Raw genomic sequence first — 25,728 nt, 5'->3', positions numbered from 1 at the left:
ATTCTTTTTTTCTTGCACTTATCATAATCTAACCATCTGCATTATTTTTGCCAAACAGGTGGTTTTGCAATCTGAGCACCACAATCATCAATATTTTTGTGTGGATATAAAGATTTTATAAAATTTATGATTTTAGGACCTTAAGTTTCATTGTGCTGTACTTGTTTAGGAGATGTGTAATACCAACTGGCTACTTCTGTTTTCAGAACTAAAAGGCACAGAAGGATTTTATTAATATTTTGTTGAGTTCTCAGATTAATCGAGCCCAAAGCACTTCCTGCTACAAAAACATATTTTCGAGCAACAACACATATTGATAATATACTCTTGGTTTATTAAGACATCAACAATAAGCAACATGTATGCATGAGCACATGATATAGTAAATATGATTTATATATAAATTAAGAAATGTTTCAGTTGAGAAATGCATTTCTCATTGAATCACATGTTATTAAAACCATCATTTTGAATAGAAATTACACATGCAGTAACAACCAGCTGCAAACAAATTTTTTCTTACATGATTACTTATGCATGTCAAGGATAGGAAATTACACACATAAGGAATGAAATATCCATGTGCAGGTATCAACAGTTGTCTTTGATTTAATCTATCTTGAATAATGCATACTTTTTAACATGAAAATCTCATTTTCCACAAAACACTAAATTAAAAGTAACAGGAAGGTGGTAAAAAATTCATTATTTCAGTTACAAAGCAATGAATTGAAAACTATCGGTACATTCAAGTTATCTGTATAAAACATGGCATCAACTTAAAATCAGTATCAATACATGTATCACCTTAAATCCGCAGATGTTGAGTAAGATTGCCTTTTTAAACAAAAAATTATAATTGCCCTAAAGTGAGTGATTTAACAATATACAAAGAACTATCATGAACCATTTTCAACATTTACTTTGTTGTTCTAAAATTTAACAAGGGACAAAATTGTCACAAAACCAGGTTTTCATTGTGAAAAAAAAATCTGATAAAGGGAGAAAACTCAAACTGAACTTTTGAAATGACCAAAAAAAAATTAACCCCCTTTGTAATTTTTATTTTTTTAAATCTATTTTTAGTCATGGCGACCTTGACATTGGAGATATTGACGTGATTCTTTCGTGGGACACACCGTCCCATGATGGTGAACAAATGTGCCAAATGATTTTAAAATCTCACAATGAATGACATAGTTATGGCCAGGACAAGCTCATTTATGGCCATTTTTGACCTTTGAACTCAAAGTGTGACCTTGACCTTGGAGATATCGACGTAATTATTTCGCACGACACACCGTCCAATGATGGTGAACAAATGTGCCAAATGATTTTAAAATCTGACGATGAACGACATAGTTATGGCTCGGACAAGCTCATTTATGGCCATTTTTGACCTTTGAACTCAAAGTGTGACCTTGACCTTGGAGATATCGACGTAATTATTTCGCGCGACACACCGTCCAATGATGGTGAACAAATGTGCCAAATGATTTTAAAATCTGACAATGAACGACATAGTTATGGCCCGGACAAGCTTATTCCGCCAGCCCGCCAGCCAGCCAGCCAGCCAGCCAGCCCGCCCGCATTCGCCAATCTAATAACCAGTTTTTTCCTTCGGAAAACCTGGTTAAATATATATGCAATTTCAAACTATTTATGCAGGTAAACCATGTACACTCAAAATTTTAGTACTCATCTTTACCCTTTTTTTTTATCCCCATGTTTTTTTTAAAGCGTGGGGATATTGTGTTTAGCTCCGCCGTCTGTCTATCTGTCCGTCCTGGACACTATTATCTCCTACACTATTAGCACCAGAACCTTGAAACTTACACACATGGTAGCTATGAGCATATATACGACGGTGACAGCGACGGAATTTTGATCTGACCCCTTGGCCAAAAGTTATTGGGGTCAGGGTGGGGCCGGGTCAGTGATTTTCCTGCGACCCCGATTCGAAAAAGGCTCATAACTACTGTGTCCCTTCAGATATTGCTTTCATATTTGGTATGCATGTGTATCTAGACACCACCTATCCATTCGCATACAATTTTTTACCCTTGACCTTCAACTTTGGGTCAGTTTTAAGGTTTCGAAATCTGTGACCGCGATTCGAAAAAGGCTCATAACTACTGTGTCCCTTCAGATATTGCTTTCATATTTGGTATGTATGTATATCTAGACAACACCTATCCATGCGCACACAATTTTTTTACCCCTATGACCTTGAACTTGGGGTCAGTTTTCAGGTTTCGAAATCTGCGACCGCGATTTAGAAAAAGGCTCATAACTACTGTGTCCCTTCAGATATTGCTTTTATATTTGGTATGCATGTGTATCTGGACAACACCTTTCCATGCGCATGAAAATTTTTATCCCTGTGACCTTGACTTTGAACTTTGGGCCAGTTTTAAGGTTTTGAAATCTGTGACCGCGATTCGAAAAAGGCTCATAACTACTGTGTCCCTTCAGATATTGCTGTCATATTTGGTATGTATGTGTATCTAGACAACATCTTTTCATGCGCATACAATTTTGTACATGCTACCTTGACCTTGAACTTGAGGTCAGCGTTCAGGTTTCTGAATCTGCGACCGCAATTCGAAAAAGGCTCATAACTACTGTGTCCCTTCAGATATTGGTATAATATTTGCTATGCATGTGTATCTGAACAACACCTTACCATGCGCATACAATTTTTGACCCCTGTGACCTTGACCTTGAACTTTAGGCCAGCGTTTAGGTTTCGAAATCTGCAAACACGATTCGAAAAAGGCTCATACCTACTGTGTACCTTCAGATATTGCTTTCATATTTGGTATGCATGTGTATCTGGACAAGACCTTTCCATGCGCACTAAAAAGTTTTGACCCCTGTGACCTTGACGTTGAACTTAAGGTCCGCGTTTAAATTTCGAAATCTATTAAGTGGTTATCTACGCAATCAGAAGAAGTGCAAGCATTTTCATCGGACAAAGGAATTATTCAACAATGAAGCTTGTGTATTGAAAACATATATAGAGTTACACAGTAGTGGCGCAGAGATGTATTTAGTAGTCAATTATTTGTGTTTATTCATCTGTGAAATGGTTTAGCTCATCCATCTAATGTTTATACAAGGGATTATAAAATATTGGTGCAAAGGGACACCTGTATTTTAGAGAAGAGATAGAATGCAGTCAAGCATAAAAAGCATGAGAAACTCATGGAATAGCGCCTCAAGAATCTATAAAAGGGCTGAAACTTTCAATTTGTTCAATCACACTTTTAGACTCATTATGAAAATCTTTCAAAATGTTCAAGTGTGAAAAATGTGACATACAATTTAAAGCAAAAGGGACTCTTGAACAGGCACATCAATGACAGACATGAAATTTAACATTTTCATTGTTGTGTACAAGATTGCGATATAAAATTTCTGAGACGCTACTATTTAGTCAACCATTTAACCTCAAAACATAACTTTTCCAAAGCAGAAGCATGAAGATTGGCTATAACAGAGCAAGTTCAGCCATCTCATTCCAATGAGGATGATATGTACATAATGGACGTCAGTGAAGTTGATTCAGTATTAGATTTTTTAGGAGAGCAGGATGAGGACCTAAATCCAAGTGAATTTTACTCTTGTATTAAGGACTTCGATTTTAACATTTTCACCGCCACCAGAATCAACAAAGCCTCAACTATGCATGGCCCCATTACCAAACCTAGGGCGCCCCTGGGTCAAACATGCGGCGTGGGGATACTCGTCGGCCTCTGCCGCGCCATTTCTAGTTTTAATTTTAAATTGTAGTTGACCTTGATTTATTTTTAAAGCCTGGTTTCAATACATCAACTATATTGTGCAATACAAACATCACACACAAAGCTATCTTGGGATGTAGGTTGTGAGATGCAGACCTCATGCAGCCATCGTTTGCAAACGTCGGATGATATCCATTTTAATGCCGTGCGGGTCTTTACAGTGGAGTGAACGAGTCGCACAGATATGTTTGCCGCACTCCATGAATCAGAAGTCTGTGTTTCACGACTAGTCTCGATAAACTGAAACATGGGCCTGTCGCAACATTGTGGGATGCTTTTTCCTTACCAAACATTCGGCAGTCTGGAAATAAAGTAAAAGTCATTCATACATAACGTAAAAAACAACAACATTTGTTTGCAATAAGAAAAGCATTATATTCACTAGATTAAGTGTTCACAAAAAATACTATTTCTGAAAATAAAATTGCAAGAACGATAGTTTGACAGTGAAAAGTATTCATGTTTTATGCATCATAAATACACAATCACATTAAGACACAAAAAAACTACTTTTTATACAAAATAATATAATGGAGCAAAGAGAATGCTGTATTTCATTATATGACACATTAATAAATTAAAATATGAGTAATCTTCTTGTTTAACCTAATTTTCAGGGTTATTTGACAAAAGTGGGACCCTATAACACAGTTTGAAATATCATGACCTTTGTAAATTAAAGGAAAATGCAAGGCTCTAAAAACCAATGCACCAACAGAAAGGTACGATGATTATATTCTACATTCTCCCATTATTTTGTTGAATAAAAGTTAATGAAGATCTTTACTAAGCAAACTAGAGCTTTGTCACAGACTTGATGTATACCCCCACGTGCCGCATTGACACAGACTATTTTGCATGCTGTCTTTACAAAACAAGAGAATTAAATTTATGGCGATTTTTTAGAATTATAATGCCATTATCATTTATGGCCATTTCGACTTTTGAAATCTTGAATTCTTTCGCATGACATGCCGTCCAAATTTATGGCCATTTTTTTACTTGTGAACTCCAAGTGTGACCTAGACCTTGGAGTTATCGACATAATTCTTTCGCATGACACATCGTCCAATGACTGTGAACAAATGTACCAGGTTTTTTTAAAATCTCACAATAAATGACATAGTAATGGCCCGGACAAGATCATTTATGGCCATTTTTGACCTTTGAACTCACAGTGTGAACTTGACGTTGCAGATATCGACGTAATTCTTTCGCGCGACACACCGTCCAATAATGGTGAACAAATGTGCCAAATGATTTTAAAATCTCACAATGAACAACATAGTTATGGCCCGGACAAGCTCATTTATGGCCATTTTTTACCTTTGAATTCATGTTTTAAAGGCTTCATTTCCATCCCTTAGATACTGATGAGCAGCAAACAGCATAAAACCTGAACAGTCCGCAAGTGACTCGAGTTACTCGCAAGCTGTTCTGGTTTATGCTGTTTGCACACAGCCATTTTCACTTTGCTTCTGAGTGGGAAAGGGTAAAATAATTTATCTCCATCCTAAAAGAAATGTACTTTAAAAATGTACTTTACAACACACATGAAGTAAATGCATGAAGTAAACATTGGACTTTCATAAAATGAAAGTAAGCGATTGAAACAACAGCATGTGGTTGGTTGATAGTTGCCAGGATAAAGCATTAAACATCCTTCTTTAACATCAACAGGCACTAAATGTTTATGTTACCTCAGTTCAAACAAATCTTAAGTTTGCTGATGACATAACCAAGCCATATCAATACATCCCAAGAGTGCAGTATAGACATAGAAACCTATCAAGTCAAAGAATGGAAGGTGATAGATAAATGAAGCCAACACAGAATCCAGACAAACAAATTGTAATTAATCCAAAGAATAAAATTAGCAAAATGATCTAAGAATTAACCCAAAGGATGTGAAATGAAGCCAAAGACTACTAAGCTTACAGATTTAAGAAAACAAATGAGGAATCCGGCTATGTACATTAATAAAGTATATAGCATAAACAAGAAATTCAGTAAGACAGTAAAAAAACATATAATAATACATAATCCAGTCAAATAATATGGGAATTCAGACAAAAAGGACGGATTTTAGATTCCATTGAAAGAATAGGGAATCCAATCCATGAATCCACTTAATAAGAAATCAAGTCAAAGATTAATAAAACCAGCTAGGAGTCACAGAATATGAAATACAGAATACAGTCAAAATTGCTAAATTGTATGAGAAATCAAGTCAAAGAATAAAGAATCCAGTCACAGAATAAGAAATACAATCTTGCCAAATAATGAGAAATCAAGTAAAAGAATACACACAATTAAGTGTCATTCAATAAGAATCCAACCAAAGAAAACAGAAAACAAACTGGCAAAGGATTAATGTAAACTACAACATTTACACTACTGGCATACCATACAAATTAACACAAACATCAATACCTATACTATCATAACCCAATCATTATACAAAGTAATGATAGAGTCAATAATGCAATACTTCAATGGAAATTGTGACAGGGTCATTGTATTATTGTCATAAACCTGCATAGCTGGGTTATACAAACCTCTGCTGGGTCATGATACACCTTTGAAAAAGTGGTTGATGGTTTGTTTGACTCTTTCAGTGCTGGAACCAAATTTTGAAGGCCTTTGCAAACAGTTTGGATCCAGATGAGACGCCACAGAACGTGGCGTCTCACCAGGATCCAAACTGTTTGCTATTTTGATAGTATTTTTTGAAAAAAAATCGAAGAAAATGCTAATTTAAGAAATTAAGCAGACAACATTTTAGCAGACGACAAATTTCCCAGCATGCAAAGGGTTGATCTTAAGTGTGTCATTTGCTTGATGGGACACCTTGCTAATACAAGACCTTTCATACATAAATTAATTACGGTTGGAAATATAATAATTATCTAATTAGCGCTGACATATGATGCTCTCACATGCTAATCCCCAATTAGACAGAGTAGCGCATCAGTTTGGTTAGCTGATGAAGGCTATTTGTTGATGTAATGTTCTCAATCAAATAGTCATTAACCCATTTATGCCAAGTGGACTCTCCCATCCTTCTAGATTGGATCAATTTATTTCCAAAATTAGGGATGTCTAGTATATTTATTTCTATATTTAGAATATTTCTTACAGAAATTCCTTAAAGCAAACAGCGCAGACCCAGATGAGATGCCGCATCATGCGGCGTCTCATCTGGGTCTACGCTGTTTGCAAAGTCCTTTTTTTCAGGACGCTAGGCATAAATGGGTTAAAATTTTGTGTCATTGACCTATAAAAAATATGTTTGATATTTGAGAAATTATAATAAACAAAAGTTATGTGTTTGTAGGGTATATATTTAATTTAATGTGATTGACCTAGAATATGTTTTAACATTTGTTCGGTAGAAATGCGTTTTAAATTTGATATATTTTGTATCATGTTTTTATGTATGATATATATTTGACGGTCGGCTACAAATGAATGGATAATAAGATATGATATGTTAAGAATTTCATTTATTTGAAAACGTTGAATAAATTAAAAGTTGCATAAATTTCATATATATAACGGATGGTTGCAACTGAATGTCTGATGATGGAGTTGTATGGATTGGTGAATTTTAGCTTATGCAATTTTATACCACTATGACATTCTTTACGGCCAATATGAATGCTGATTTTGAGGGGAATAATGAAAAGTGAGTGTTTGAGACTGCTGAGATAACTGATCACTATATCAGGGTTACAAATTGAAATGAAGTTCACACTGTATGGTTTCAATGTAGTAAGAGAAGCATTAACATTTGAGTCGCGTTTTGGGAAAACTGGGCTTTGAGCATGTGCATATAGTCTTGTCCCAGAGCATGTGCGTATAGTCTTGTCCCAGATTATGGTTTGAGGGTTGGGTTGGAGCGTCCTCATGTGCGTATAGTCTTGTCCCAGATTATGGTTTGAGGGTTGGGTTGGAGCGTCCTCATGTGCGTATAGTCTTGTCCCAGATTATGGTTTGAGGGTTGGGTTGGAGCGTCCTCATGTGCGTATAGTCTTGTCCCAGATTATGGTTTGAGGGTTGGGTTGGAGCGTCCTCATGTGCGTATAGTCTTGTCCCAGATTATGGTTTGAGGGTTGGGTTGGAGCGTCCTCATGTGCGTCTAGTCTTGTCCCAGATTATGGTTTGAGGGTCGGGTTGGAGCGTCCTCATGTGTGTATAGTCTTGTCCCAGATTATGGTTTGAGGGTTGGGTTGGAGCGTCCTCATGTGAGTATAGTCTTGTCCCAGATTATGGTTTGAGGGTTGGGTTGGAGCGTCCTCATGTGCGTATTGTCTTGTCCCAGATTATGGTTTGAGGGTTGGGTTGGAGCGTCCTCATGTGCGTATAGTGTTGTCCCAGATTATGGTTTGAGGGTTGGGTTGGAGCGTCCTCATGTGCGTATAGTCTTGTCCCAGATTATGGTTTGAGGGTTGGGTTGGAGCGTCCTCATGTGCGTCTAGTCTTGTCCCAGATTATGGTTTGAGGGTTGGGTTGGAGCGTCCTCATGTGCGTCTAGTCTTGTCCCAGATTATGGTTTGAGGGTCGGGTTGGAGCGTCCTCATGTGCGTATAGTCTTGTCCCAGATTATGGTTTGAGGGTTGGGTTGGAGCGTCCTCATGTGCGTCTAGTCTTGTCCCAGATTATGGTTTGAGGGTTGGGTTGGAGCGTCCTCATGTGCGTATAGTCTTGTCCCAGATTATGGTTTGAGGGTTAGGTTGGAGCGTCCTCATGTGCGTATAGTCTTGTCCCAGATTATGGTTTGAGGGTTGGGTTGGAGCGTCCTCATGTGCGTATAGTCTTGTCCCAGATTATGGTTTGAGTGTTGGGTTGGAGCGTCCTCATGTGAGTATAGTCTTGTCCCAGATTATGGTTTGAGGGTCGGTTGGAGCGTCCTCATGTGTGTCTAGTCTTGTCCCAGATTATGGTTTGAGGGTCGGGTTGGAGCGTCCTCATGTGAGTATAGTCTTGTCCCAGATTATGGTTTGAGTGTTGGGTTGGAGCGTCCTCATGTGAGTATAGTCTTGTCCCAGATTATGGTTTGAGGGTCGGGTTGGAGCGTCCTCATGTGCGTATAGTCTTGTCCCAGATTATGGTTTGAGTGTTGGGTTGGAGCGTCCTCATGTGAGTATAGTCTTGTCCCAGATTATGGTTTGAGGGTTGGGTTGGAGCGTCCTCATGTGCGTCTAGTCTTGTCCCAGATTATGGTTTGAGGGTTGGGTTGGAGCGTCCTCATGTGCGTATAGTCTTGTCCCAGATTATGGTTTGAGTGTTGGGTTGGAGCGTCCTCATGTGCGTATAGTCTTGTCCCAGATTATGGTTTGAGGGTTGGGTTGGAGCGTCCTCATGTGAGTATAGTCTTGTCCCAGATTATGGTTTGAGGGTTGGGTTGGAGCGTCCTCATGTGCGTATAGTCTTGTCCCAGATTATGGTTTGAGGGTTGGGTTGGAGCGTCCTCATGTGCGTATAGTCTTGTCCCAGATTATGGTTTGAGGGTTGGGTTGGAGCGTCCTCATGTGAGTATAGTCTTGTCCCAGATTATGGTTTGAGGGTCGGGTTGGAGCGTCCTCATGTGCGTATAGTCTTGTCCCAGATTATGGTTTGAGTGTTGGGTTGGAGCGTCCTCATGTGAGTATAGTCTTGTCCCAGATTATGGTTTGAGGGTTGGGTTGGAGCGTCCTCATGTGCGTCTAGTCTTGTCCCAGATTATGGTTTGAGGGTCGGGTTGGAGCGTCCTCATGTGAGTATAGTCTTGTTCCAGATTATGGTTTGAGGGTTGGGTTGGAGCGTCCTCATGTGCGTCTAGTCTTTTCCCAGATTATGGTTTGAGGGTTGGGTTGGAGCGTCCTCATGTGAGTATAGTCTTGTCCCAGATTATGGTTTGAGGGTTGGGTTGGAGCGTCCTCATGTGCGTATAGTCTTGTCCCAGATTATGGTTTGAGGGTTGGGTTGGAGCGTCCTCATGTGCTTCTAGTCTCAAGTGAGCTAAAAATATATCATGCAACGTTTTATCAGGCAGATATCAATGTGGTGGTATGATAAATTCTAATACACTGTGCTTTATGACTAAAATATCAGTAAATTACACATAGTTTGCAAAGCATCTTGTTGAGATTTTTTCAAATCATATTATAAGTTAACAAATTGAATCTCAGCTCAGATATCCTTAGTTTGACCTATTAACAATTTTTCGACTCTTCGATGTCATCTGATCACAAGAAAAATCTGATTATTGAAAATAAAACATGTCCATTTTAGTGAAATAAGGGCTACACAGACCAAAAAATTGTCCTAAATTAAAAAAAAACATTCTTTTTTTCAACACAGGTTTCAAGGTTATATGAAAACATACTTTTATTCATATTTCCTGGTTTAGCATTTGCAATAAGTACACTGAATACAAACAAAAAAGAAAATTAAGAGTATTATATCAAGATTTCTTTGTCCATTATACATGTAGAAAGGCATTACAGAAATAATACCGGTACATGTTTGTTTCTGTCTTTTCTCATCAAGATCGTTTTTTGTATACAGAGGGTAAACAGAATAGAGCTATCACTACAGGTGATACAAACATACCCTGCAATACCAAATACACAAATATAGACAAACATGTTTCATTGTGACTATGAACTATGTGAAAAGTGATATTTCATTTGAATGTGACATTTTAAGATGCTATCCCGCTTTTAATGATATACAAGGCGCCTACCAGGCTACTGAACACCTGAATATATGCTATCCAACTGAAATAAATCCACCTATCCTAAACGAATTAACATAATTGATGTGGTATGTGATATCAAAATTATATGACAGAGTTGTTAATGGTATCATATTAACACCAAAAAAATGTTATTTTTTAATTCACCACAAGACATGGCATTAAAGTTTTATTCGACTGAAAAGAGATTATAGCTGATATGGTTACGAAATGTTAAATTTGTATATCATTATAAATGTAAATTTAGTTACCACGGGAATATCATGTTTCTTTGTATGATAAATACCCTGCTTTGGAATTTGTTAATTCCATCTTTCAATTGAATCACATAAAATGAAAATGAAATACATAACAAAATATTAAGAAAAAAGCAAGTGTTATACAGAGGATAAAACCCCTTTCCATAAACCCCTTTAAAAAGCTATGTGCACTAATAAGGTAAAGTAATTATTACTTTGCATACAGGATGTAAACACTGAAAAGGGGTGTAAACAAACCAGAGCTGTCCCAAGCCATCTTTGTGACCTTGACTGTCCCATCAAGCTTTTTATTACTGCCATTAAGTTAGCATAAATGTAAAATTGTATTCAGTCCATTTTTGGTGGACAACTTTATGCTTTGGATTAAGTCTGATGTTTCCTTATTTCAGCCATTTCTCAAACAAGTGAATAAAAAGGAATATGAAATACACGTACAATAAACTATAACACTGACAAGTTGACATGAACACGCTATTATTATGCAAATCACATAAACTGGTTACTTAGCTGAAATTGCATGTTGAAATGAATTTGTTTAAATTAGCAATAACACATGATCTATCTGACATCAAAATATATCATTTTTGCAAACCTGAAAATAATACGCTGTAATTATTATTAGGGAGACATGCCTTAGTCATGACCATTTTTAAGTTTCGCCAAGCTGTATAATGCTCAAATATGACAACTGACATCCAAGTGTTACCTTAACCTTTAAGGGAACATGAAAGAGGTTTCTACATGTAACTGTTAAACACATTTGGCAAGTTATTTAAGAAGTGCATAATTACTATTGAAGTATCAGTTTGGATTGACCATTGACCTTTTAGTCTGACTTTGAGCCGGGAACATGGGTCTTAACACAAACTGGTGAACATTTGTTGTCAGTTATTGCTCCATTAATGACAAAGTAACAGTTTGGACAAATTTTACCTTCGACCTGTAAGTGTGCCCTTGACCTTTAAGTAAGGTAGACAGGTGTTACATGTTAAACACCGCCTCCTAATGATGGTCTTTTGTAATTATTAATTTTAAAATTGCATGCTGAATGATGTGCTGAATGATGTAGTTACTGTCTGTACAAACCCGAACACACACATACATACAGTAACACACACACAAATGTGCACTCATACACTCAACCATTTTTACAAATAATTATCGTTGTTTCTGAAGATGTCTCAAATAAAAAAGAAAAGAAAGATATGTCAAAGACATTACCCACGTAAACCAGCTATTGCTTTGTCAGAGGCTTTGCAAATCTGCCATGGTTTAGTGCATGTGCAAATAATTCAGGAACATTTACATAACTTCGATTGAAAATTGTGTCATTTTACATCTACATTTAGTGGTAATTACATATTTTAAATCAAGCACTTAACAAATTTAGAAATAGTTCACTTCACAGACAATTGGATGAACAGTAAAACTGCCATATTCCACCCTACTGGGGGCATACAAACAAAAATTGCACTGGGGGTTCAAAACCAAGGACAAAAAGAAGCAAATACTAAAACATAACCACTAGACTTGCCTGCCCTGAGGGTTCAATACCCAGGACAACAAGGAGCAAATACTAAAACATACGGAATCCTGATAGTGCCATATATAATCTTGCACTTCTTTCATCAAGGGCGAAACTAGAAACACGAAGCGATACTTGATATTTTTCTTGACAGTCGCGGCGACCCACGATATTTTTCTTAAAAGTCGCGGCGACGCACAATATTTTTCTTGACAGTCGCGGCGACGCATGATATATTTAATTCGATATATCGACCTTGTGTAGGTGATGATGATGTGGTCGATCTGGTTCTGGGTCCTGCTGTCTGGTGATGTCCATGTAAGTTTGTGGATCTCCTTGTGCGCGAACAGGGTCCCTCCTATGACCAAGTCGTTCTGTTGGCAGAATTGACTAGTCTCTCCCCGTTGTTGGTGATCACATCCACTCCATGTCTTCCCATGGTCCTCTTTTTGTCTTTGTTGTCGCAGCAAACCTTAGCATTGAAGTCGCCGAGCAACATCAGCATGTCGTGTTGGGGGATGTCCTTCTTGACAGTCGCGGCGAACCACAATATTTTTCTTAAAAGTCGCGGCGACGCACAATATTTTTCTTGACAGTCGCGGCGACGCATGATATATTTAATACGATATATCGACCTTGTGTAGGTGATGATGATGTGGTCGATCTGGTTCTGGCTCCTGCTGTCTGGTGATGTCCAGCATTGAAGTCGCCGAGCAACATCAGCATGTCGTGTTGGGGGATGTCCTTTGAAACACTTTGAAGGCGTCGTAGAATGCATCCTTGTCCTCTTCTTCTGCGTCGTCTTCTTCATATATAGAAACTTAATAGCATTGATTTTAAAGGTTTTGTAAGTATGATTTAAATTACAGTAATTAAACAATTGCAATATCAAAGCTACTAATTCACAAAAATCTGACATGCAAATTGCACATAAAGTTATACAAATAAAATGTTGATAAGTTTCCAATTCTTATTGGAATGGGTTAAATAAACCATTGGCTAATTTGCTTAAATATCATATTGAACATTATTCAGCTTAAAGGAAACATAATAAAACAAGAAACCGTCGGAGACCGGTGATCAATGCTCCCCAAAGGTTTTTTTTTGTCACAATATTGCACTATATATTCAGATAAAAGGAAACGTCTTGAGGGCACAGTAGTTGGGGGGACAATAATTGCTTTATAGAAAATTTCAAAGGGCGATAACTCTGTGAATATACATCTGACCAGACCCCGCTAATAATACGCACATCTCTTCTTGGTAGTGAAGCTTCCCATAAAGTTTCATTGAATTACGGTCATTAGTTGCTGAGAAATAGCCCGGACAAGAATTGCACTATATGTACAGTTAATGGAAAATTTCAAAGGGCCATAACTCTGTAAAAAATCATCCGACCAGAACCCGCTGATAATATGCACATCTCCTCTTGGTAGTGAAACTTCCCATAAAGTTTCATTGAATTCCGGTCATGAGTTGCTGAGAAATAGCCCGGACAAAAATTGTGCACGGACGGACACGCAGACGAACAGAAGAAGCGGCGACAATATGCTCCCCCCAAAATAAATTTTGGGGGAGCATAAAAAATGTTTGTGGATATTTGAGCATGTCTATTTCACACAAAGGAATCTTCTTTAGATGTAAAATATCTCATTTGTTGAGCTATTCAAAATCCTGTGGGGAATATTGAATAGTTTTAAAACATTATACAAACTGGTTGGACCATAGAACATTATTTTGTTCCCCATAAAGCTGTTTGAAATGTTTCTGAACTAAAGGATTACAGTAGCTTAAAGGGGTATACATGTAATAACGCTGTTTTTAATTTACTATAAACCTTATTTAAGCAATACATATTCTCTCTTTTCAAGCAGAAATTTATAATGAAACATAGTTATATTTATGAATTTTTTTAGACAAGATTGAAAAAATGCCCTTTTAATTATCACTCACCTGGGTAATGGGGCATGGCCAAAATTTACCCCGGGGGCATGTTTTCAACAGTTTTTTTTTCTCAAAAAGCCAAAATCTGAGGCCTACACCATTCATCAGAAGTGTAAAGAGTACAATGCATTATGGGACACAACTTTCATTGGACGAGCAAATTTTATTTAGATTAAATGCAATACGATCATGTACAAATAATGTTTTATTGTGTCATACAAATTATGAAAAAAAAGTGCTTCCTGGGGACTTTCTGGTAACCGTAACGGGTAAAAATGAAAATGAATATCTGTTAACAGTTACACTGCGTTAGCATGTATATAAATCATCTTCATAATTTCATTTATTTTTCTTACACATACAGCTCTGATAGGGAATACATGTAATAAACACTGACTCTTTAGTTTTTCACAACTTTATTGGCATTACACAACAGATAAACACCAATTAGCTGTCGAAAGTGGTTTAACCTCTACACAGTTAAAATTCTAAAATTGGTGAAACGGACAAATAAAGCAATGAAGCTGTGATCGTCGCTATCTTTGTACCGGATTGCTGAATTTTGAATTTCAGATTGTCAGTTTGCGAAGTAATTTTTTGCCATTTCCCCATCGGCCGAATATTTATTATTTCGGTTATTTACAATGTATCCTAGTTTGCGGAATGCATATTTCCAATTCCCATGTTGCCGACTCCTTTTCATCGTGAAACAAGGTGAATGACGGCCAAACAACGCGGTAAGTAGCGTGTCCATCCCCCGGGAAGTGTCACCCATCGAGAAAAAAGAACACTGCTGACGGGCTTTTTGTTTAAGTACACTGTGTCTGTACTGTAGTCAGGCAAATATAAAATATGGGCTCTCAGTTGTAGTGACAGCCATTTTGTAAAAATGTTTTTTGTCACTTTGACCTTGACCTTTGACCTAGTGACCTGAAAATCAATAGGGGTCATCTGCGAGTCATGATCAATGTACCTATGAAGTTTCATGATCCTAGCCATAAGCTTTCTTGAGTGATCATTGGGAAACCACTTTACTATTTCGAGTCACTGTGACCTTGACCTTTGACCTACTGACCTCAAAATCAGTAGGGGTCATCTGCCAGTCATGATCAATGTACCTATCAAGTTTCATGATCCTAGGCATAAGCCTTCTTGAGTTATCATCCGGAAACCATTTTACTATTTCGGGTCACCGTGACCTTGACCTTTGACCGAGTGACCTCAAAATCAATAGGGGTCATCTGCGAGTCATGATCAATCTACCTATGAAGTTTCATGATCCTAGGCCCAAGCATTCTTGAGTTATCATCCGGAAACCACCTGGTGGACGGACCGACGGACCGACAGACCGACCGACATGTGCAAAGCAATATACCTCCTCTTCTTCGAAGGGGGGCATAAATATGAAATGACATTGAAATCCTTCTAGGAATGCACAAATTACAGAGATGATACTAATTTCATACAGAATACTCACACACATACACACACAAGAACTCAGAATTAGAGGTAAGGTGTGACTAAAATATGCCCTCCTCAATAATGGCCAAATGTTCGAACAAGTTCGTTAAATTGCTGATCACCAGTGGATTTTAAATTGAAAGTTTCAGCTATGGTTCTCATATTGCAGCCATTACTAGTCAAAGGCTTCGAGTGATTTGGAAGGTATGATATGAAAGAAATTCAATTTATTGTAGATCTTTTTCAAATTGCCTGACACTACACTCACACAAAGAAATTTGCGGAGCGATTATATCTTATAAATATATTACAATGTTCAGGTATTCAATGGGTAGGGTAATCTGATTATACGAGCTATTGAAGCATGGGTACTGAATAATTTTTAAATGTCATAATTGGACCAAAGAACATTTTTAAGGCATAGCATGTCTATTATAATTATTTAAGAGTGTTATCAATTCAAGTCATCAAATAAGCAATGTCAAGTTTGTGCCATTAGTATTGTCAGAGAGAAATATGTTAATAGATCTGTTATTCAGCTTTTAAAAATGTATTTCACATTCCAATAAATCTAAGTTAAATTTTATACTCCATGTACATTTCTGTTTTGCAAAATTATTGTAAAGCTATTGGTTGGTCACAAGTGATACATTATCTTGTGCTTCTAAATTTCTTAATTTTATAATCATACATGTACTTCACATATTTATACATAAACCATAAACTGCAATAATGGGGTTAGACTTTACCATGGTTTAAGATAGAGTTTACCTGTCCGAATATTGCTGATCTAACAGTAAGTGGTTATTTGTTGGAAGAAAGTGTCAAGACAAGGAAAATAAATGAATGCCAGAATTTGTGTATGGATATCAGTATGTAATATCTGAATACTATAATGATAACTATATAAATCAGTTTTGATAGCCGAGATATTAAGTCTTGTTTGTATATTCTTTTAGCAAAGATCTTTAATAAGTAATAAGTCATATATAATAACTGTATATTCAAAACAAGAGGGCTATGATAGCCCTGTATCGCTCCACTGTTTTTTCTTTGCGAAAAAAAAACGTGCAATGCGCATGGGTTGAAATGTACTCAAGCATGTGACTTTCTCTTTCTATCCCTCGTCCCACTGGGGGTTTAAAGTTGGAAGGGTGAGCATTTTTATAAATGGAAAAAGTTACTAGCGTGTTAACTAAACAGACTTAAAAGCCCGGGAATTGTTGCACAGGTCCTTTGCTTATAACGTAGGTACATTTATCTCTCCAAAAGATATTGTCGTTCTTTCTATTTCACATATTTTTAGACGCCGACGATAAAAACTACGCATTTGATTTGAAACAGATTCTCAAGACCCATAGGAATGAAAATGCCTTAAACCTTTACCAAACGACACATTTTGGACTTTCCCAATTTGAAAGAGGTTGCAGATGTCAATTAAATTAAAATGGAATATGAAGGAAATGATCAGGTAGGGTAGAAATAATTGTGATAAAAGGAGAAATTGCTCATCAACCCACACATCCCTTAGACCAACAGGCCTGAGAATATTATGATAATCTAAAGATTATTTCTTTATATTTATAAATGTTTTTAATTTAGTAATACATTTGACTTCTAAGATCAATTCATAATTTATATTTAGAAAACTATAAAATGGTCAGAAATATATATGGATTGTTGAGCAATTGACAATCATATCCACAATTCATGAGTCACGATTCACAAATGGAACAATGAATCATTAGTTATTAAAAAGCAGCATATACGATAGTTAAGAACATTGCACTTCATTAATTTCAACACCTTCTCTTGGATACAAAGTTTGAGTTTACCTTGCAGTATCATATATTGACTTTTCTTGAAATAATTATGTTCATGGAAGTTGTGTTTTTAAAATCAATAATATATTATTAAACTGGTTTTAACACTACAAAAAAAGACATGAAATTAACATGTCATCCAAAATATTTTCATCCAGATATATGGTCACTTTCAACATATTTAAATAAAACCCGACTTTTTTCAGTTTGTAAGAAAAACATTCATAACACATATGTTCTTACTTCAATGCCTTTGTAAGCAGTCACCATCTGACCTAAAATGGCACTAAATTACAGGGTTTTATCTCATGTTTACAAGATGTTGATGTTGTTGTTGGTCACAGCCAAACGGCCGCAGTAATCTCCCCTGGTAAACGTCATATGTTCAGTTTTGTGACCCCCGGGGCCGGGTCAAATTTGAGCCCAGGGAAATAATTTGAACAAATTTGGTAGAGGACTATTAGATATCCCTACATACCAAATTTAGTAGCCCTAGGCTCTATAATTAAGAACAAGAAGATTTTTAAAGTTTGCACACAATAGGCCTTATTTAAGCATATGTTCATTTTTGTGACCCCTGAAGCAAGGTCAAATTTGTTCCCAGGGGCATATTTTGAACAAACTAGGTAGAGAACTATTATATGTCACTACCTACCGAATTTAGTAGAAATAGGTCCAATGGTTATGGACAAGAAGATTTTTATAGTTTGCACAAAATGGGCCCAATATAAGCATATGTTCAATTTTGTGACCCCTGGGGAACGGTCAAATTTGATCCCAGGGGCTTAATTTGAACAAACTTGGTAGAGGACCATAAGATGTCATTACATACCAAATTTGGTAGCCCTATGCCATACGGTTAGGACAAGAAGATTTTTAAAGTTTGCACAAAATAGGCCTTATATAAGCAAATTTTCGATTTTTGACACCCCCAGGGCAGGGTAAAATTTGACCCCAGGGGCATAATTTGAACAAACTTGGTAGAGGACTATTAGATGTCACTACATACCAAATTTGGTAGCCCTAGGCCCAATGGTTATGGATGTAAAGATTTTTAAAGTTTTCACAAAATAGGCCTTATATAATAAGCAAATTTTCAATTTTTTGACCCCCCAAGGCAGGGTCAAATTTGAGTCATGTTGGTAAAGAAGTATGCACAATATTAAAGCAATATGTCAAGGGACATAGGAAATATTTGGGGTGGTTCGCAAACTTTTACATAGAGTTATTAATAATATGCATATTCTAAGTGGAAAAAAGGCCATTATTCTTATAAAATGATTGATACAGTTGTCTGCTCTTGTTTGTAAGTTGGGGTCATGTTGGTAAAGAAGTAAGCAAAATATTTAAGAAATTTGTCAAGGGACATAGGAAATATTTGGGGTAGTACGCAAACTTTAACATTTGCACGCTTACGCTTACGGGAAGCCGATCCGGGGTTGAGTAGGATAGCTCCACTATATATATTTCATATACAATAGACAAGCTAAAAATTAATGTCTTCTAGTGCATCTGGGGCATCACCAGCCTTACCAGCTGTTTCACAAGAAAGAGAGCAATCCTTTGTCACAACTTCCATAAACTTGTCCGCGTTGAAGTTTTACTAGAATGGTTGAATATGAGCACCAAATATTTTCTCTCCCAAGTACCTTGGTATGTTTTGCTGGTTGTGTGCATGTTGCAATGTTGGTGGAACTCTGGTTGAGCCAAGTTCTGGACCACTGTTACCGTCATATCTTCTAATGGTGAATCATTGGCATCATCTCCTGCATCACAAAATCGAAAGCTTAATCACAACATCAATCTACATAACTGTCCAGTGTCCATCCAATTATTGTATTCAGGAAATGATTCATAAGACATGCTTGCCAAGAATTGTATGTTAAGAACTCATTTTGATGAAATAAAGAGTTTTTGGAGGTTAATTCTTATTTTCAAAAACCCTAATTGAAGGGCAAGTCATCATTTTGATAAAATGAATTGTGTATCAAGTCCTCACTTTTATGATAAATCAATTGTATGTCAAGTCCTCACTTTTATAATAAAATAAGTTTTGTGTAAAGTCCTCATTTTGATTGATAAGAATTTTTTTGAGAAAGTTCTTATTTTAAAAAACTGGAGTCATCATTTTGATAAAATGAAGTGTGTATCAAGTCCTCACTTTTATGATAAATCAATTGTATGTCAAGTCCTCACTTTTATAATAAAATAAGTTTTGTGTAAAGTCCTCATTTTGATTGCAAATAATTTTTTTGAGAAAGTTCTTATTTTCAAAAAACCTAATTGAAGGGCAAGTCATCATTTTGATAAAAAGAAGTGTGCATTAAGTCCTCTCTTTTATGATAAATCAATATGTGTGTCAAGTCCTTACTTTTATAATAAAATAAGTTTTGTGTAAAGTCCTCATTTTGATTGCAAATACTTTTTTTAAAAAAGATCTTATTTTGAAAAAACTAATTAAAGGGGAAATCCTCATTTTGATAAAATGAAGTGTGCATTAAGTCCTCACTTTTATGATAAATCAATCTGTGTGTCAAGTCCTCACTTTTATAATAAAATAAGTTCTGTGTAAAGTCCTCATTTTGATTGATTAGAATGTTTTTGAGAAAAATCTTATTTAACAAAAAAAAAACTACATTGTAATTGAAGGAAAAGTATTATTTTGATCAAATGAATTGTGTATCAAGTTCTCACATTTATTTGAGAAAATTATTATTTTCCAAACAAAAAAATTGTAGGACAAGTCTTTATTTTCATCAAATGAATTGTGTGTCTTAAGTCCTCACTTTAAATTATATAAAGATTTTTGGGGAAAATTCTTATTTGCAAACAACTAATTTAGGGCAAGTATTCATTTTGATAAATAAATTTTATATGAAGTCCTCACTTTTATAATATAAACAACAAGAAAATTCGTTTAATTGATATCCCCCACCAAATAAATTTTGTTTATTGATGGGTGAATAACTTAATTAAAGCTTATTTGTAGGGTTGTGCCTTTTCTTACTTTTTTGTAGTTACATCATACAAAAAAACAAAGGGCAATATCTCTTATTTAAAAAAGTGTAGGGGTATGGTTCTTGTGCATGGAGCTTCTCCTTATTAATATCTATACGCCCATGAAGTTTCATGTTGAAAACTTGTATCATATCTGAGATATAGCCCTGAAAAGTTACATCATACAAAAACAACAAATGGCAATAACTCTCATTTAAGAAAGTAAAGGGTTATGGTTCTTGTGCATGGAGCTTCTCCTTATTAATATCTATACGCCCATGAATTTTCATGTTGAAATCTTGTATCGTGTCTGAGATATAGCCCTGAAAAGTTACATCATACTAAAACAACAAAGAGCAATAACCCTTATTTAAGAAAGTGTAGGGTTATGGTTCTTCTACACGGCACTTCTCCTCATTGATATCTATAAATTCATTAAGTTTCATGATGCAAATTCTTATAATTATAGTTTCTGAGATATAGACCTGAAAAGTTTGTGATGGACGGACTAACAGATGACAGACTGACAGACTGACGGACAACACCAAAACTATATCCCTCCGCCTTCGGCGGGGGATAAATTTGTTAAGTCCTTGTTTACTTGACTTTGTGTTATTCTGTGATACATATATAAATTGCATTAAACGTAACAAGAAAACATTGCTTCTAAACAAACATTAATTTAACTAAACAATTAATACTGTGTGTCAGAACTGTGTTATCTAAAGATAATTGTTATTATTGCTGTTAATTGAGTACTTTATGAAAATAAACACTAAAATAATCAACACTTTGTGAGTTGCTTTTGCGCGTCTTCCGAACTACGAACTGCGTCTCAAACACCAATCATCCACTGTGGCATAATGTATGTTCTATTATTTGTGTGACACACATATTGACATTTTCTAAACTGTATTATATAAAATTTCATTAAATATAAATTATGGTTTTGCTATACATGTATTGCAAAATGTCAAATGTTTGTTGTAGACTTAATTAGACTAATACCAATTGAAGTCTGTGTTGTTTTCACACATTTAAAAATTATCAATTTTACAGATTTTTGAAATAAAGTAGCTATTTAACATAACAAGCGGGCCATGATGGCCCTTAAGAGCTCATATGAGTTCACGGACACAAATTTACCTGATAGAAGGCATGAACTTAGTAAAAGAAAAATATGATAGACCTAAAAAAAAAGACGTGTTCATAAGGCACAGTTGCCCCCACATTCCACTTTTGTCGCAAAACTACGCTTATGTCAAACACAACCTGTTAATAGTCATATTTGACTATTGACCTGTAAGTGCGACTTTGACCTTGGAGTTCAGCCTTCTCATGTTAGCCATTTGTAAGCATTAAATTTTGGAAGTCCCAGGCATAAAATTGCACTTCAATGCTAAGAGTATAATTAAACCATTACAATGTATCACATTATAATAAATATTAATTTTTAATTTAATGTGTTTTGAACAAATGTACGTGGGTCATTCAAAAGTTGTTGTCTGGTAACCTTTTGTTGATTTAGTTATTCCAGGGTATAATCTACATGTGCGTCTCGCGTCTATGACGCACAAATTAATATCGAAATAGACGCATCGTTTTGAAATATGTGCGTCCACTCGGACGCATTGCTGAACTGTATCCATTACCGCATACGCGAATCACGATAAGCACAAACCATCTTGTGTATGAGTCAAAAGTGTAGCAATGAACGCTGAGTTAAATTAACCGAATGAGGCTTGAAGACTCCAGCAAGTCTTTTGATTGGCTCTAGTCGAGCCGCTGATGTATAATACAAACTAATTAGAATCTACCTTTTAAATAGAATGTGTTATGATATTTTCTCGAATCCCCGGATGAAAACCTGCTTTAACTTTGTGTAGCTTAGTCATATATAATACAGAAAAAATGCCTCCGAAACAAGGTGTTAAAGCTTAATCCAAAACAAACAAATCTGGCAATACCTTATATTTCTGAAAGTTTTATTGAAGTATAAAATTCAAAATTGCCTTTTACAAAAAATGTCACGCAAAACCAGTACACTTGGGGCAATTTTAAGGATATTGTTCAATATATTTTGTTAATGAAGCAAGTTATTGAGAAGAATTTTCACATTTAAGTTAATCACATGGAAACACTTCTGTAAGATAGAAAAAGAACTCAAACATGCTTAATGGTATGAAAATAAATGCATGTTTTATTTACGCTTCATTATTTTTTAAATCACCCATAGGATATGATGCGGCATTTGTCTTTACGGAATATAAAAAATATCAATCATTTTTACCCGGAACTTGGCGCTGTAATAAATTTGCTATTCTGTGTGTTCTTTTACCAAGCTTGATTAGGAATTTTTGAAAACGCGCAATGGAGATTTTCTTTCACCATTAAAAATAATAGTTCACGGATTCAAACCATAATACCTGATTAATATGTTGCTACAGTGGATTCCTGTTCTTAGCATACCATGTCAGCAAAAATTATGCTAATAACAGGAATATGCTATTAACAGGAACACACATTTTAGCATAAATATAGCAACTGGGGGCATACAATAAGTCAAATCTGTTAATAATTGATCGTCAAAGTGAAATGTAAATGCAACATTGTATATGATTGATGTTTAAGATAACTATTTATCAAATGGAATTGTATTCTAAGGTATTTGCATTTGCATTTAAGCATTTTTTAGCAGATTTAAAGCATATTTTCTTGGCATTCTGAGAATGTTCTATATGCTATAAAGACTTTAAGTGAATTCTGAATATTGGGGTTTAAAATTATGCTATTAATAGAAGAAAAATACATTAAAATATAAGAATTAATCTGTGCTTTGACATTCTATATGCTAATAACATAAATATGCTATTATCAGGTATGCTAATAAGTAGAATCCAAAAATTATCCTTCAGTCTGACAGAATTTCCTAGCCTGTCAGACCAAACATCTGACAGATTTTTTTACATTTAGCGGTGTCTGACTTGGCTTCTCACTTTTGAGTTCATGATGCTTAATGTTTTAGATTCAACACTAGTTTCTTCAACCTCACGACACCAGAGCTCCTTTGATGCAAATATACTTAAGTGGTATTAAGGGATATATTTTTTCCCCTGCAAATTGCGTTTAGTTCCTCACATCTGGTTAAAAATAAACCTGTTACCCTCCGATTGACTGTCAATTTATACAGCAAACTCCAATACATATTCCTGTTTGTATTATTGTATGAAAATGTCCACAACATATGGGCGTAGTTATATGGGGACTGAATATTCAAATACATGTAGGTTAAGAAGTACAGTAAATGACATGACAAAATGCTGTTAGGACATATCATCATCCTTAATTCTAAACCAGCTATACATGACATTATTCTTAAGAGGGGCATTTCAGAATAAAGATAAAAAGATACAAACGATTCGCAATGGAAAAATTATTTCCTGCAAATATTTTTTATCGAAATTATTTCCGTCAAGACATGTTGTACAATAGCATGCAATGGTTAAAATGAGTGTGTAAAACAATGCCTAAACTCTTTCTGCAAAGTTTGGGAAGTCTGCTTTAAGGACATTTAAATGGAAGGACAGATGAAAGGTAACTCATTATAGTGCCACCAATGTTATTATTATGCAATTTTTTCGCAGTTCAGAGCTGAAAATAACATCCCAGAACTTAATTATCCACTGCCAAGTTATTCAATAAATAGTAAATTGTAAACATTTCAATTATGAAAAATTAAACAACTTGTAATTCAGACACAACTCACATTTTACCTGTTGTTAGCTTTGAACAAGCTAATTGGCCTCGGTGAAAAATAATTTACATTGAAATTGAGAAAAGTCCTCGAGAACTCAGTGCCCCAGATAATTATTTGGGAAATAGGGTTTTCAACCATTGATTTTGAAAAATAGGGTGATTTCATTCTTCATATAGAGTGAAATGAGTAATAAAAATGCATACCTTAAAATAATTGCTGATTTACTTCCGTTGACGCTGCACACTTGTATTGATTCAATAGAACTGTAAACTATCATCATAAATTTTAATAAACTGATGTTTCCTAATATCTTTAATCCTTTAAACTGTCCATGATATAAACTTTAAAAAATGTCGACAATTTCTAACCAATGACATGCCTTTTTATACTTTTGACAGGTTTGTTAAGTCACAGACTTTCCATCATGTTTTTTGGATGTCAACTCAACTGCTGTATACACAGTTTCTAACAAAATCGATAACACGAATGATTCGGCACTTATTGGCTCTTGCTTTCTTGATTCAAAAAAGTTTGCGATCGGCTGATATTTTGGCGCAACATTCTCGGACGTCTTTCGACCTCTCTTAGCTATTTTTATTTCGCATTGTAATAGAAACTGAAAGTACAGACGCTTTACAAATACATGCACAATGTGCGACGAATTAGGTCAGATTGAAAACGCATAGCGTTTGAATAACTATGACCGTTTGCTGAGCTTGCTGAATGTAAGCGTCACCGCGTTACGATAATAATTCCAAAGAGAAAATACCTAAAATAAGCAAATCATTTTTAATCGAAGTTTTGTATCGTTAATTTGACGAATTTGCGTAAAAGTCAAATTGGTTGCGTTTTCAATACTCATGATATTGTATTTCTTTGCATTTTTAAACATTTTAATAGGGTGAAAGACGCAGATACGCAGCTTATCTGGGGCACTGAGAACTGGTTAACAGACATGATATTTTGGATAATTGTAAAAGTTAGGACATGTATGGGGAGAACGAGAAACGTAAACAATGTTAACCAGAAAGGCACAATCACAGGCAATCGGCACCTGTGACGGAAGCAATTATTAAGAATCATTAAGAAAATAAATCGATAGAAACAGAGAACCTACACTTGCGCACCCATTGAGCAATTCTTATCAGTCATCGTCGTGATTTTCGCAAAAGTTTTAACAGCCGTTAGACATTTATGATCGATTTTCTTATTAAGCGCATGGCAACAATTTTTTGATCGACTAGTTTGCAGCCAAAATATAAAGCACTTACCGCGTGTCAATGTTAAACTTTAAACAGGTCGTCACATAAACTTGCAGAAGATGTGAAAAAGGCACCATCATGGCAGCAGCCATTTTTTCCAAACAAACCAGTTTCGCACCAAAAGGCAAATATAACAAGAGTTCTGATTGGC

The 25,728-nt window shown here is 35.6% G+C and overlaps 1 protein-coding gene and 1 long non-coding RNA gene across 7 annotated transcripts in view; both read right to left on the bottom strand.

Annotated features, from left to right (window-relative positions):
• LOC127859974 (uncharacterized) overlaps window positions 1-25,728 on the bottom strand; it is a 43,847-nt gene that overhangs the window by 7,868 nt on the left and 10,251 nt on the right. The window lies entirely within an intron of this gene.
• On the bottom strand, window positions 314-25,728 carry LOC127859989 (uncharacterized). 2 transcript variants are annotated; one of them, XR_008039552.1, is made up of 3 exons: window positions 25,587-25,728; window positions 19,211-19,327; window positions 314-4,107 (listed from the first exon to the last, which is right to left on the bottom strand). It is a non-coding gene; the product is annotated as an uncharacterized LOC127859989 (long non-coding RNA). The 2 variants fall into 2 exon arrangements; XR_008039551.1 differs by lacking the exon at window positions 25,587-25,728 and adding an exon at window positions 24,519-24,950.

The sequence above is a fragment of the Dreissena polymorpha genome, chromosome 15 (assembly GCF_020536995.1).
Source record: "Dreissena polymorpha isolate Duluth1 chromosome 15, UMN_Dpol_1.0, whole genome shotgun sequence".
NCBI classification, from domain to species: Eukaryota; Metazoa; Mollusca; class Bivalvia; order Myida; family Dreissenidae; genus Dreissena; species Dreissena polymorpha.
Note: the sequence above shows the minus strand (reverse complement) of the source record. Positions and strands in the feature narration are given on the sequence as shown.